The sequence below is a fragment of the Xiphophorus couchianus genome, chromosome 1, assembly GCF_001444195.1.
Source record: "Xiphophorus couchianus chromosome 1, X_couchianus-1.0, whole genome shotgun sequence".
NCBI classification, from domain to species: Eukaryota; Metazoa; Chordata; class Actinopteri; order Cyprinodontiformes; family Poeciliidae; genus Xiphophorus; species Xiphophorus couchianus.
This window is the reverse complement of record NC_040228.1, coordinates 20,581,304-20,595,505: the sequence shown is the minus strand read 5'-3', so window position 1 is coordinate 20,595,505 and position 14,202 is coordinate 20,581,304. Positions and strand designations below refer to the sequence as shown.

The 14,202-nt window shown below is 40.1% G+C and overlaps 1 protein-coding gene across 3 annotated transcripts in view; it reads left to right on the top strand.

Moving 5' to 3' along the window:
* LOC114146207 (protein bicaudal D homolog 2-like) overlaps positions 1-14,202 on the top strand; it is a 43,899-nt gene that overhangs the window by 1,315 nt on the left and 28,382 nt on the right. The gene's annotated exons all lie outside the window — the stretch shown is intronic.

The following is a 14,202-nucleotide window of genomic DNA, read 5'->3' as shown; positions in this document are numbered from 1 at the left end:
TTACGACCCTTTGGGAATGGAAAGAATGCTGAGCGGCGTAGTTAAAAACGGCCTTGAGAGCCTGATAAAGGATGTGTCTGTTTCTTCCCGGGACAATAGTTGAACTTATTCCCCCTCTATCGGATCATGCTGCTTCCAATTTTCTTCTTGCAGCAGCAGTTTGTCACTGGGTTGTAATTCAGACAGGGAGACGTGTGCTGCTCTCAAATGTGGATCTCGTGTCACAGTTTATGAGGATCAAAAAAAAAAAAAAAAAACCAGTAAAAATTTACTAGCTTGTTCATGGTTGCTCATATCCTCCTCTGATTTACTCATTTCTCCTGTGTCCTTTCAGTCAGAACAGCAACCAAAGCTTACTTCATGGTGTTGTTTGCCAGAAATCTGTTCCTCGTCTCTTTGAGGGTTTTTTGAGGCTTAAAGGAATGTTTCACAGCCCTCTGTTCCTGCTCCTTTTCTCAGTCTTCCGGTGGCCATCTCTCTGGAGAGGTTTGCAAAAAAAGAAAAACAAAAGAGAGAGAGGAGGTGGTGTTTGGGCTGTCTCAGCTGCTGCTGCACAATTTTCCCATGATTCTTTTGCTTGAAGGTCTCACCATGTTGCAGAGGAATGACAACAAAAAGTTCTGGATAGAAGATGCTAGTCAGAAATTGTCTAAATGGTTATAACATGGCTATAAATGATGTTGGTAGTTTCTTTTTTCCTTTTATTTAGAAATACACTAAATGAAATATTTATAAAGAATCAAAAAGTTTGTTTGGTTTTAGATTTTTGGGATAAGAATGGAGAAGGAAATGGATTGTAAAAAAATATTGCTATCCAGCTGTTCATTATTTCGTCTGTTCATCCAGCTGTTATTCCATTTCATAGTGAACTTCTGTATCTATACTTTATAAAATGTCTAAAAAATCAATAAAACTCAGAAAATTTGGGGATGAAATATTGGTGTTTGTGCCAGAAGGCCAGTTTTTCCCTTCTGTTCTCTGTCATCATAATGTCTCATACGGGAGCCCAGCCTCCTACCTGTGGTTAATGAAATCAGTTGTTTGCTAAGTGACAGATTTTTTTTCTCTCTCTCTTTTGCCACTGGCTCCAGCTGCATTGGGGGGAGATATTGCAGGAGGTCACATCTTTGGTCCCTTTTCCCTCTGCCCTGCCCCTTAGTTCAGCTGTAAAGGGCAGACATGATGTCATTGCAGGAGAACCACAAACACATTCTTCAAACATCCCCCAACACTTCCTTTGCACTGCTGAGCGAAGTATCAAGTTGTGGAAGACAAAAACACTGTAGAGATGTTCAACATTATTGCTGGGTTTCTGTCCATAGCTTCAAATTGCAAATATTCCAGCTTTTTTATCTTCATGTTTTACGTGAAGGTGTTGCTGTCTGTAAGGTTGTCTTCAGCTGTACTATTTACACTGACAACAACAATGTCTGGAAGTGACTGCTCCTTTCTCTGGAAGACTTAATGAGTTGCTTAATACCCAACCCCATCGAGCGACTGTAAACCTTTTCCCTCGCTTGCTGGCATGCACAAACAATGTAAATCATTCAGGATTGTAAGAGTTGGTACTGCTTTAAAAATGCCAACATGCCACTCTACTTCCTTGTGGATAAAACCGCCAGAAATCACTAGGACATGGGTAAAGTTTTGATGAATAGCCAGTTTTCAGCCTCTGGGCCACATTGCTCTTGTGCTCATGTACCACACCCCCCTCCATGCAACTCCTGTGGCAGGAAGATGGAGAAATGCTGTGCATTGCTGTTGCCTAGTTACGCCCGTCCTCGTGGTTTAATTTGAGCAGCCATTCTGCTTCTTCAGCAGGTGCTGCAGTGTGAGAGTGTTTGTAGGTAAAGGCAGAAGGATTAAGCAAAGACTTAGCGGGGAAATTGAACGTAAGTAACACAGATGAGGCAAACATGTTGCATCATGTATTAAGTTGGGATGATCTCTGATAGTTTTTATCGGTTTGCCTGTTTTTTGTTTTTTTTACTTCACATAATCCATAGCATTGGTATTTTTGCTGACATTGGGAATATGCTGCTACATACATTGATCCCACCAGTCCTTTCCTTAATTTCTTGCTTCCTCTAAAGCTCTGCAGTTGCTTGGCTGCATGTGATGTCACCCCCTGTGGCTTTGTAGTGCACACCCACTGCAGTACTCTAGTAAAGTGATCCCCCTCCTGTTTTATACTCATTACAAACCTTAATCCAGTGCTACTTATTGGATGCAGGAACAATGAAAAGCTTAGGTGTTGCTGTTCTTTCCAGAAGTATATGTACCCCTTGAACAATTTTAGCCTTATTTGAAATAAAAACCTGAAAAGTGTGGTAGGCCTATGTGTTCAGCACTCTCTTTCCAATAATAACCCTAAATAAAATCCACTGAAAGAAATTGCAAACAGCATCACGGAGACCCAGGAACACTCTAGAACAGGGGTCTCAAACTCCAGTCCTCGAGGGCCGCTGTCCTGCAGTTTTTAGATGTACCACAGGTACAAAACACTGGAATGAAATGGCTTAATTACCTCCTCCTTGTGTAGATCAGTTCTCCAGAGCCTTAATGACCTAATTATTCTATTCAGGTGTGGTGCAGCAGAGTCACATCTAAAAGTTGCAGGACAGCGGCCCTCGAGGACTGGAGTTTGAGACCTCTGCTTTAGAGGGTCAGGGATGAAGTTGTAGCATGCTCCATTGTATCATATGAAAAGGAAAAGAGCATGCCAGCATTGCAAATTTACAAATATGTGGGTGTCTACCCACTTACAAGCTGGACAAGGAAAGCATTAATCAGAGGAAGCCACCAAGAAATCCATGCTAACTCGGGAGGAACTCCAGAAAGTCACATCTCAGATGGAAGAATCTGTTGATAAGACAACCAATAGTCATCTTCTCCATAAATCTGGACTTTATGGAAAATAGGCATTAAGGATAGAATTGTTGAAAGAAGGGAAAATGAGAGATTTAAGTCAGATGACAGCAAAGTTCAACTTGGAGGCCTACATGTAAAATAATATGTTGGGAAAACTGACAGAGCTTGATCTTTTTTTACGTACATAGACGGAAGTGAAATAAATCACTTTCCCTTTCTGTAGCTAAAGGTACTTCTGTAGTACAGAATCAGCTAGACTGGATAGATGGGAACACTGCATTTACTTTTTATTTTTAAAAACAATGTTTAAAGGCTACGAATACACTGTGTATCAATTTGAAGTACTTAAAATACCAAATTAAGATATTTTGGCAGCTGACTGAGATGTTACTCAGTAATGGAAACATTGTCTACTGAGCCAAAGATCTAAGAGCAGCATATGGAGGTGGTCTCTGAGTTTTTAGTCATTATACCTTATTTTTGCCTCCACACATGTCTAACCACATGTCTCTGCTCTAATACAGATCAGAAGGACATACAAGTGGCTGTGACTTAGGGGGATTTTTGTATTTGCTGTACTGGTCCTGACGTTCAGCCCTCTTGTCTTTCTTGGTAACTGTGAATCTCATGAGATGGACACTGTGACCACGAAGACGTCATCTTCTCCCCAAAGACAGAACGGCTATTATGTGTGCCACAGTTTTTGTTTCTTATTTACTTGTTCTTTGCTCCTGGTTCTATTCAGCCTACTGTCTCCAACTTAAACAAAAGCCTTCAGCGTTGTATGTCTGAGACCCACACAGCCGGTCTGTCTTATCTTCTAAACTCCCCTCCAGTTCTAGTGTCCAGTCAGTAAGGCGGCAGCTGTACAATGCAGTGTTGAGATCAACCAGAGAAACACGAAAAATCATGAACCAAAGGCAGGCCAAGAGCCTTTGTGACTCTGCCTGTAGCCCATTGGGGTTAAGTAGTGTCACAGGTGTAGATGGCTTGGTGAAATGGGAGGACTGTGTATAACAAAAAGAATATTGAGAGAGTCATTCCATTGTGGCTACATTTAAAAGGTTTGCCTTCTTTAGTTCCTTGTGAAATGGGAAACCATTAAAGGATAAAAATCCCAGTGTTCCCTAACAAAACTCTCTGACTCTGAACCCCTATCTCTGATGTTAAATGGTTTGGATGGTGATTGGATGTCAGTGGAAAATACAAGGACACAAAAGTATCTGGTCTTTGTTTGAAGTGGTATAAATAAGGCCAATGTCCTTTTGTGGAATTGTGAAGTCACTCACTTTCTTTTCGATTCTGTTTTTCACTTCTCTGTTTGGACTTTACAAACCAACCATCCCCAAAACTTTCAGAACTCCTTATTTCATTTTTTTTTTTTTTTTTTAACTTTCTGGGTCTTATTATCTGTCCCCCGTTATAATTTCTTCAACCAGAACAAAGCTTCCAACATTGTTTTGGGCAGCCTGATCTGCCCTTTTATCCATGATTTTATTTTGCCAGAGAGCAAGGCTGCAGTTAAGGGGTAATCTTTTCTAAATGGCACTAAATAAAGTCCCAAATCCCCTTCCCTCTGGACATAAGAGGATTAATCCCAGCCACTATGTGCAGGGCTTACAGCAGTCTGTGAGTCTGTCAGGCCCAACCACACTTATTAGCAGCTACATGCTTTTTGGGAAAAGGCTACTGAGAGTCTCTAAGCTCAGGTCTCCCACTTCTGGTATACTAGCCTGTACTGCAGTGATCACCACACCTATTGGATGTGTAAACTCCACTCTGCATTTTATTAAAGTGAAAAAAGTAGTTAATATGTATAACAGTGATTTCCTGTCCATCCTCATGGCTTATCCTTACAGTCCACTTAGATAAACATATGGTAAATGGTAATGAAAGCTTCTGCGCAGAGTTTAGGTGAAATGGCCCAGCCATAATCCAGAATGATTTTAAAAGCTTTTGTCGTCCACTCAGATGAACAGAATACCACCAGCATCCATCCACAGTTCAAACCGAGGTCAAGTTTACGCTGAAGCATTAGCGAGTTTTCCAGATCTCAATGAATGCATTATTTGATCTGCTTTAGGTGGTTTATTAAGGGGTTTGTTATTAAATCTCAGCAGATATGTCAAGTTGTTTTTTTTAAAAAAAAGGAAATATTTAGGAATCACTTGGGAATTGCTCTATGAATTCTTCACATTCACTGCTCCTTTCTTCTGTGGATCATTCTTTGAGATCAACTGAAGGAGTTACTTATTAATGTCTCATAACAATGTAACTTTTTTTGATAAAAGTAATTTTTAGAAGCAAAGTTGCAAACAAATGTTTCATAATTTTATAAATGCAACTTTTTGAGTGCTCTGGGTGGAGGGGGTTATGTTAGGCCAATCTCTTCTTGGAGATGTTTTTGAAATCTAAAAATGTAAGGTATGGACCAAGAATTTCAGGGACCCTATAAATACTAAATTACTTTTACATCAAGCTAGCAATAAATTGTTCTCAGGCATCCAATAGCAAGGAAGTTATTCCACTGCACCTCCATACTGACATGCTTAAAATAATACAGTGTCAGAACCGAATTTCTCTTTTGGAATAATGTATTTTTTGAAGATAGAATGAGCTTTTGAATAAAGTCAGACATACATGTATAGCAGCCCTGGAGGGTCATGATTCTGTTACTGTAATCCATTTAGCAAAGACTCGGAGCGGATAAGGCAGGAATCCAGGCTAAAAGCAGGCATGAGGTCATGGCAGTGACTGTATGCCTTACACAATACAACATGATGTACTCAGTCAAAGGTCAGACTCCTGTTTTCCTTCCTCTAAACTGTATTCTGACAGTGACAGAGAGAGAACTCTCACATAACACTTGCTTACCCTTAAACTCCCATGAGACACAGTTCTTTAAATGTCTCTTGTTTATCGTAGCTCCACAAACTAATGATGATCATCCCTTATTTTTTAGAGACTTGCCTGCATCCCTCTTTAAATAGTGCCCAAAGGTTTTGTCTGGGGCTCGTATCAACAGACTTTCCTTATCTGCTTTGCTACAGAGTCTAAGCAACATGATTGACATAATGGCACCCTCATAAGAAACATGTAAAGACCAGCTGATGCTTGTTTGCATCATTGTTTGATTGAGTCTTATCTCAATCACAAGGTCTTTTGCTTGATTCTCCATCAAATCATTCTTCTTCCTTCTATTGAAAATAAGTGGAAGCTGGTCTCCCCTGCGCCCAGCTCAGCATCCTGTTTACATGTGAAGGCTCCTTTTTTTAACATAGAGGAAGTATATGAAATATGACCCTTTATCAGTCCGGATATTTTTTTCAGTGGTGTGTGGGAAGTGACCACATCTTGTTCATTAAGCAAGTCTCTTCATTATGCGTCTTACCCTAGTTTTTGTTTAAATAAAAGCAGAATGTTGTTTTTTTGGTTTCATTTACAAATACCAAGGAACACTAAAGTGAGAATTGCTTTTCTTCAAAGGAATTATCAAACTTTTTTTCTCCTGTTTTGTTCTGAATTAAATCAAAATGTCAAATCAAATGGTTGTCAATGAATAGTTGCCTCTCTCTCCCTCCATCCCAATAAAGTTTTATAGTTTAAGTCTGTTACTTAACTAGAAAAATTGATTTCATTAATTGCTTGTGAACTTTTGTGTTCCCACTTAAAAAATAGCCAACTCTTGCTAGCTTCAAGGTGAAACTCTCCCCCACAATTTCACAAAATGAGAAATATGTATGGATCTTGTTTTAATGTGAAGAGCATTTTAAAAACAACTGCCAAAGTGTGTTTTTAAATTGCAAGGTAAAGTATTGCTGAAGGAACAAAACATAAAAAAATGCTGGTGCAGGCTTCATGCGCATGCATTAAGTAAATAAACTTGAGGTTGGTTCTAACAGGACAGATGGTCTGTGCCCCACCCCACCCTCAGATCTGAAGCTTTTGACACGCTCCACCCATATGGCCCCACCACTAAACAGGAGTTTTGTTTGCATATTCTGCTTCCAAATCTTGCACTGTCCTCTAATTTGAAGCAGCTGATAACAAGATGAAACTGTACACAGATGTTCCCTTTTGATGATATTATTAGATTCTGGCATGTTCTCCATCTAGTCTTGCCCACTCATCATATTTATACTCTGACTTATTGAGTGGTGTTTTCTGTGTCAAGTAAAGTAATTAAACCAGATCCCTGATCCTCTGAAGCACTGTCAACTTTTAATAGGCCATCTATTCAAACATTAGCAAAACTAATTTCAAGGGCTGCCCTTTTGCCTTGGAGCTTCGTCTTGCTTTAATACCACTGTGTGATCAGAGAACAGCAGCATGGCTACATTCCTCCCACATGTTATGCTCACCCTCTGCCACCTTCCTCCATCCCCCACTTATCTCTCTGCTCTCGCCAGGCCCCCTTTTGTAAATAGACTAGTCTGATTTCCTCATTACAGTTTGCAAAATGTGACTTCCATCGGTCCCGTACTCTGAAGCCCTCATGTTGGGCTTATCAGAAGTGGAGGAGCAGATATCTAGTCAGTGGAAGGACATAAATTATGCAGGAGGTTGGATGGAACATTAATTTTTGAAACTGGAGAAGTAAAGGGAGTTGAGATTGTAACTGGATGTGTGCCAGACTCTCATGGGTCCTTGAGAAAATCAGACAGAGGGGAAATGGGTTTGAAGGAGAAGTTACAGAGCAGAGCATAGGTTTCCTGTGGGAACCAGTTTGGTGCTTTGTATTGTTTTATATGGGAGACAAATGAGGGTTACTCAATCAGCTGACTAAAAGGGCTTAAAAGGTCTTGAATTATCCAGCTCTCTGTTAAAGTTTCCCTTTCAGATTTTGGCTTTTGCTTAACAAAGATGATGCACCACCTAAACCCAGCCTGGGCATTCTAGAGCCAGCCCATGGTGGTCAATAGAAAATCAGAAATGAATTATCCTAAAGTGTTTATTCTGCATGCAAATCTGAACATGGTGCTTTCAATTTGAAAAAAAAAGTGTAAATGTAATCATTTTGGGGGACTACCTCAGCACCCTTGTGTGTGCACACCAATGCTAGCTCATGCTTAAAGTAAACTGAGTAAGGGCTGCAGAATATACCACAATTGCAGCATCTGTGTGTGTATTAATTGTATAGCAACTGACTCTTTGAATTGCAGTATTTGTTTGCTCTTATATTGAATTGTCACTTTGCATTCCAATATGATCTTCTGGCTGTTGGAGGAAGTCCCAAACCTGAATCAGATGTTAGACTGAGTCCAAGATGAAGGTTACAGAGCATGAATAAGACCCTAATGCAAACTCCTAATATATTAGTGGTAATGTGATTCTGTTTGTTTAACTGCAGTCCTCACAAATTACAGCTTGAAACAACATAATCAGACTATACATCCAATGGAGGACAGGACTTTGTGCATTTTTCTTTTCCATTTATTTTTCCAACAGACAGTCACTTACACTAAGATAATTGGAGGTTCCAGTTGTCAGTATAATCTATCACTTCTTATTATTCTGTTGCCATGACTACTGTTAACAGCAGCCAAGAAAAACACAATTTCTTAGAGTTAAAAATGTAATATATTTTTAGAATAATAACATTATACAGTATATCCAGTCCTCAACAACAATCACATCTACTCATGTGACCTTTGGGGAAAAGTAGTTACCCACATCAAATTTATTTTTTGCTCTGCCTGTTATAATTGAACATGGCAGTGTTGCTGTGTGAAAGGCCAGATTAAAATAATAATTTGTAGGCATTGAGCAGATGATTAGTTATCTTTATTCTGCAGCCCTTTTTTCACTTTGTATAAAATCCATTAAGCACACAGTGGTGGTAGGAAGGTCACTGAGCCGCCACTATTTCTTGCAAATTGAAATGAAACCGTTATCCACCTAACTCTAGACTTGGCCAGACTGCACTGGTGATCAGAACATGAGAATTGTACTGTTGTAATTTGGAAAAGTAGGTCAGTGTTTTGTATTTGGCCATTACCAAGGGCAGAACCCTGTCGCCTAACTGCCTTTTGGGGTTTAGATATCTGGGTGGATGTATTACAGTTGATATAAAATGACAGGTTTATTAGAAATATTCTCGCACTAAACGAAGAGACGGAAGCGATGATGCAGAACTCTGTTATATATAGCATGAGTCTATAAAAGTCTTGATTTACTCATTGCTTGTAGCTATAAAATAACAGGTCAGTTTTTTTTTTGTTTCAGTCTTACACCCAGTTCCTGCAAAGCTGAACTTCTTAACACTGGAGAGAGATCATTTTGTGTGGGTGGGTGTGTCAGAGCTCTCAAATGTGTCTGTGTGCACATGGTCCCAGCTGCTCCCCTTGTTGGTTGTTTCTGTCAGTCAGAAAAAAAAGGGGAAAGCATATGCAAAACATATTATTACACATTGAGCTGGTTCTTAAGGGGGAATAGCCTAAAGATCTTATTTAGTGGATTAGTGATTTTTAGTGATTTTTTGCAATAATGTAGACCTCATTAAATTGCAATGAAAATAATCAAACCAATCATTGAGCAGTGTATTATTTGCTCAACCAGATCTCTGATTGGAGAGGCTTGGTGATGTGGGTGAGGGCTGCCACCAGAATACGAGGGAGGAGAGCTAAAACAGCCATCTGCGCAGCCCTCGCTTTAACCGGCTGCCTCCCGCTCTGTCACTGTAATTGGCCTAGTAACCATAACGACGCCTACTCCCCTGGGGTGCGGGCGCGTGGACCTGGGAGATCTCATCCAGACAGATTGCCTGGCAGAAAGAGGAAGCGGCAGGCAGATTACAGGCAGGCACAGATAAGGCTCCTTTTGCATTGCAAATGACTGAGGTTGTGAATGTGCCAAGCTGGTGCTGTTACAGCTTCCAGAGATAAAGAAACCAGATTCCTGCTCTGACGCCGACGTACGGGGGCAATGGGAGGCCTATTGAATTCCTGCCTCCCTCCTGAGACCCCGAAGGCTTTTTTTCCTCCATACTGTAGCATTTGAACAATAGAATCAGTAAACAGACACAAACAGATGCGTCCTTGTTATTAAATGATTGCTATGGTTAAATAATTAAAACAATGACTTTATTACCTAGTACAACACTACAAACAGAAAACAAATCCTGTGGGAAAACTTCTTATTTCCAACTCCAAATTTGTCTGTTTCTTTTCTGTTCACACATGTATATTAGCTCGCCAGTGTCATGTATGAGGATTTTAAATCACATACAACCAGATTGAAAGCTGAGAAAATAACACAGGTTCTCTAGCTTGCTGTTATGGCCTTAATGACTATTTTTTTACTGTGTAATAGTAGAGGAACTAGTCTCTGCACACACAGCAAAGCCTCAGTCGGCTTACTGTTAGTGTTTTCCTTGACTTGCAGGTGTTCTGCCCTTTGAAGATTTATTTTTTCAGCCTTTGTTAAAAGCATGATGATGATAATTTAGCGTTGTGTTTGACCATGATTTCTGCTCTTACCAAAGGATCACTTCACTTCTGATTATTGGCCTTTCCAATGTCAGAATAAAACATCAAGCAGCCAGAGCTGCTGGAAGCATTAACCGCTGCTGAATCATTACAGACTTCAGAGAGCGGAGAGAATTCATGTACCAGCTGCGTATCACTGAGCTCCTGCAGTCCAATTATATGAGTCTTACATTTTTATGATTGGGGATCAGCCTTTCAGTCAGGCTTCTTAATGAGCCTCATGAGTGTTATTAGTGCATGGCATGTAGAACACTGAATGCACTAATACATGTGTGCATTTATAGCATGTGTCTACTTTCTCCTGGTGCAGCTTCCTGGTTGTTTTTAAAGCTTTATGCCATTCAGTCTTATGATTGGTGTCTACTTCAGGCAAACAGCATTTCTTTTGCAAAGCTTTCCTCTGACCTCTGCTGTATTATCGTCTGTGTTTGGTATTCTTCGCCACTTCCTCTGTGCATTAAAGGCTTTTAGTGCTGGTGGAACCCCTGTGAGTCTTCCACCTCCTGCTCCTTCTCCATAGAAGGGTCAGCGTGCATCAGTATGACTACAGCTTCGGGTGATGCAGAATGGCTGACTGTGAGGCTTGCTGCATGAATTGTAAATAGGACATGAGTGTATGTGTGTTGAGTCTGTGAAATTGCCCAGGCCTGTGTGTGAATAATAGCCCAACGGCTCTGTCCTTTGCAGAGAGTCGGTGGCTCTGTGCCAGGAAACATTTCTGCCTCCCTGGTTAGCATTTCTCTCATCTCCTTATTCTCCTCTCACTCTCATGTTGTTTAGCACTGCAATACTTTTCAGTCATCTCACCTTAAACCATCTCCATTTTCTCTTCCTACACATGAAGGGGTGTTTTTGTGCTGTGACACAGTTTTTCTGTGACTTGTGATTTGCTGGTGCTGACCATAGGAACGTGCTAAAGAAGGAAAGACGAGATCAGTAGTAAACTGCAAGACGGCACTGGAAAGATGACCTTCAGGATGAAAGTGAATCTGTATTTAATTTCTCCCCCATGCCCCAATTTACAGAAGAGTAAATGATTAGCTGCTTTGTGTTGCTCATTATAGCAAATGCCATGTGTGTAAGATAGACGAACAGCAGTGTTGTAAAACCAAAGAACTAGTGCTGTGATACAGGTTTTACATTTTTTACATCCTATTAATACATGACATAACATGTAGAGTGAAAATGCACCAAAATGGCTAAACGTGAGCTGGATTGACTCTGACCAGCCAGTTGGAAAGTCCAAATACAAACTTTTTCCAGTCACTGTCACTGAACCCACCATAACTAAACACTAAGAGGTGCAGTAACAAACAAAACATACTTTTGTTTGTATTTATCTCATAATGTTGTTTATGTTGAATATGTTCAGCTTTAGCATTGTGTTGAACAATAAAGTCATGAGTAGTATATTAATAAAGAATCGGTTTCCTACAACATGTCAGGATATTTCTGCAGTTCATTTGGGCTGCATTAATGCTAGTTACGCTAAGCTCCTAACTATAAATTAAAATGTCAATTCTTCATTTTATCTTCATTGTGATGACAAATGGCAAGAAGGCCTTTAAAAAAATATTTTTAATTCTGACTTTATATTTTCTTATTGTTCTAAAAGAGAAATAGTAATCAGCTAAAATCTCTACTGGCAAGTCAAAACTTAACCAAAAACTGAAGAATGGAGTTGACCTTAAAATTCTGATTGGTGGATCACCAAAAAGGTTTTAAATCCCAGACAAAAAAAAAAAAGTCTGCTTAGTAGAGTATTGAGTCATTCTCTGGAAACCACAAGCTTGTTGGACACATTTGAACTCCATCCCTCTAGAGCCAGCTAAATATAGAATTAACACACAGCTCGGAGCAATTTGTGTTAAACTCACTGGATGCGCAGTGGCCTGCGAATTCAGTCCAAAGGGAAGAGGAAGGAAACGAGCAGGACTATTTATCATCACAGTTTATGACTCCACGTGAGCTGAGATTCACGAGGCAGGAGATTCTATTCAGTGTGTGTGTGTATTTGCTGTTTTTTGTCCCTCGCTGCTCCTCGCTTCCTCTGCAGTTGCTTACAATGAGAACCCTTCCACTGATCAGCCTTCAGGGTTGCTGAATCACTGCTTTGGCATCCAGAGTTGACCCCGGCTCTCCAGCCTTCTGTGTATGAGTAACAGAACCAGTCGACACCACACAGCTTCAATGTTTAGCATTCGCTACAGGCTCTCAGAGCCCAAGAATGCTGCTGAGGAGACGAAAATTTCAGTTCAGCATCAGCCCACTCTACAGATACTGCCAAAATGTTATTTTATTACATTAGTGCATGTCTACGTCTGTCAGCCCACAAATTCTCAGTCATACACGGTAATCCAGTGATTGCACCAAAGTCAGCTGTAATCTATTTCTCAGATTTTGAAGAGCTTCCCTCTAGATTATATCATAGATGCTATGAGTAGGTTTTAGGTGTTTTCATACTGATTCACTCGTGTTAGCTATATTTAGAGTCTAGCAGTATTTTATGACCTCTGTGCTTCCTTCACTCCTACAACAGCACCATCTTAGCCAGGAACACAGAAAAACAAAATAAGACGATATGTGTATTTCAGCTCCACTGTGCCTCTGAGCACAGATGTATTGATCTATTTTTCACCTGGAAGACCAAGATGCCCCACACCTCCCCTCCCCCTTACAGGTCAAGTGAATCATAAACAGAATGCTTATGTGTTGGAAAAGCAAACAGTGAATGCTTTGGTCTGTGTTTCATCTGCGTTGCGGTCCTTTTCCTTGTAAAGTTTTGAAACAGAAATGTTTTTTTGAACCAAAGCTTGTGTGTCCTGTCATTTTCTCGATCTTTTAATCAGCGTATTTGTCTTTGAAGGTTGCAACATTGTTCAGATTAGGAGACATACTGCATCACGAGTCCCGCCTTGTTGAGCCATGTGTCTTTCATAGCAACTCTTGCTAAGTTGCAGTGTTTGTTTTCAAGTTTATATCTGTAAAACAAATGTAAACTGAACCCACCATAAATAAACACTAACACTTCTTTACATGAAGACTTCATGTAAAACTAAATTATAAAAACAGCACCACACTTCCTCCTTCTGATAGTTTGTATCAGTTCACCCACACAGCAGTCTGTTGTAATTCACTTCAACACACTGATCTTCAGTTCTTATGTGTGAAATTGTTTGAGGAAGTCATGATTCTGAAAAGATGAGCAAATCAAAACAAGATTAGAGTTCAAGAATCTTCTCCTCAGACACATGAGGTCGAAGATCATTACAGTTCTGCACTTTGGCTTTTGAATTACAGTCTAGCTTATAAAAACCAGCACAACTGCAACATATGGTCGGCTAAAGATGAATTATAAATTGAGTTGGCCGCTGACTGAAGGATTACAGCCTTGGCCTCGTGCAATCAGTGTTCCCTCCCTCAAAAGTAGCCTAAACTCTTGCCCCTGTGGGGAACTGAGATTAAATTCAATGGGTCAGTGGGGTTTTGGCAGGGGACTCTGTTTGCTTCAGTGATAGCCCTCTTTAGATTGGACTGATTGTCCCCTCAGAAACCAAGCCTGCTTTCAGATTATAATGATGGGATTCCCCTGATTTTGATTGGTTCCTGTGTGTTTAATAACATTTTAATCAAACATGGCCCCCTGCAGACTATTGATATGATTGTCTTCCTTGGCATGTGGCACAATTTGAAAAGACATTTAGGACACACTGTAATCCACAATTTAAAGCACAAATTGTATATTGAGCTACACAGGCTTTCTATAAAATCCCCACTACTGGTTTTGTATTTACCGATCAACCACCTCCACATAGGTAGGAGATTGCTTATATTCGCGATATAA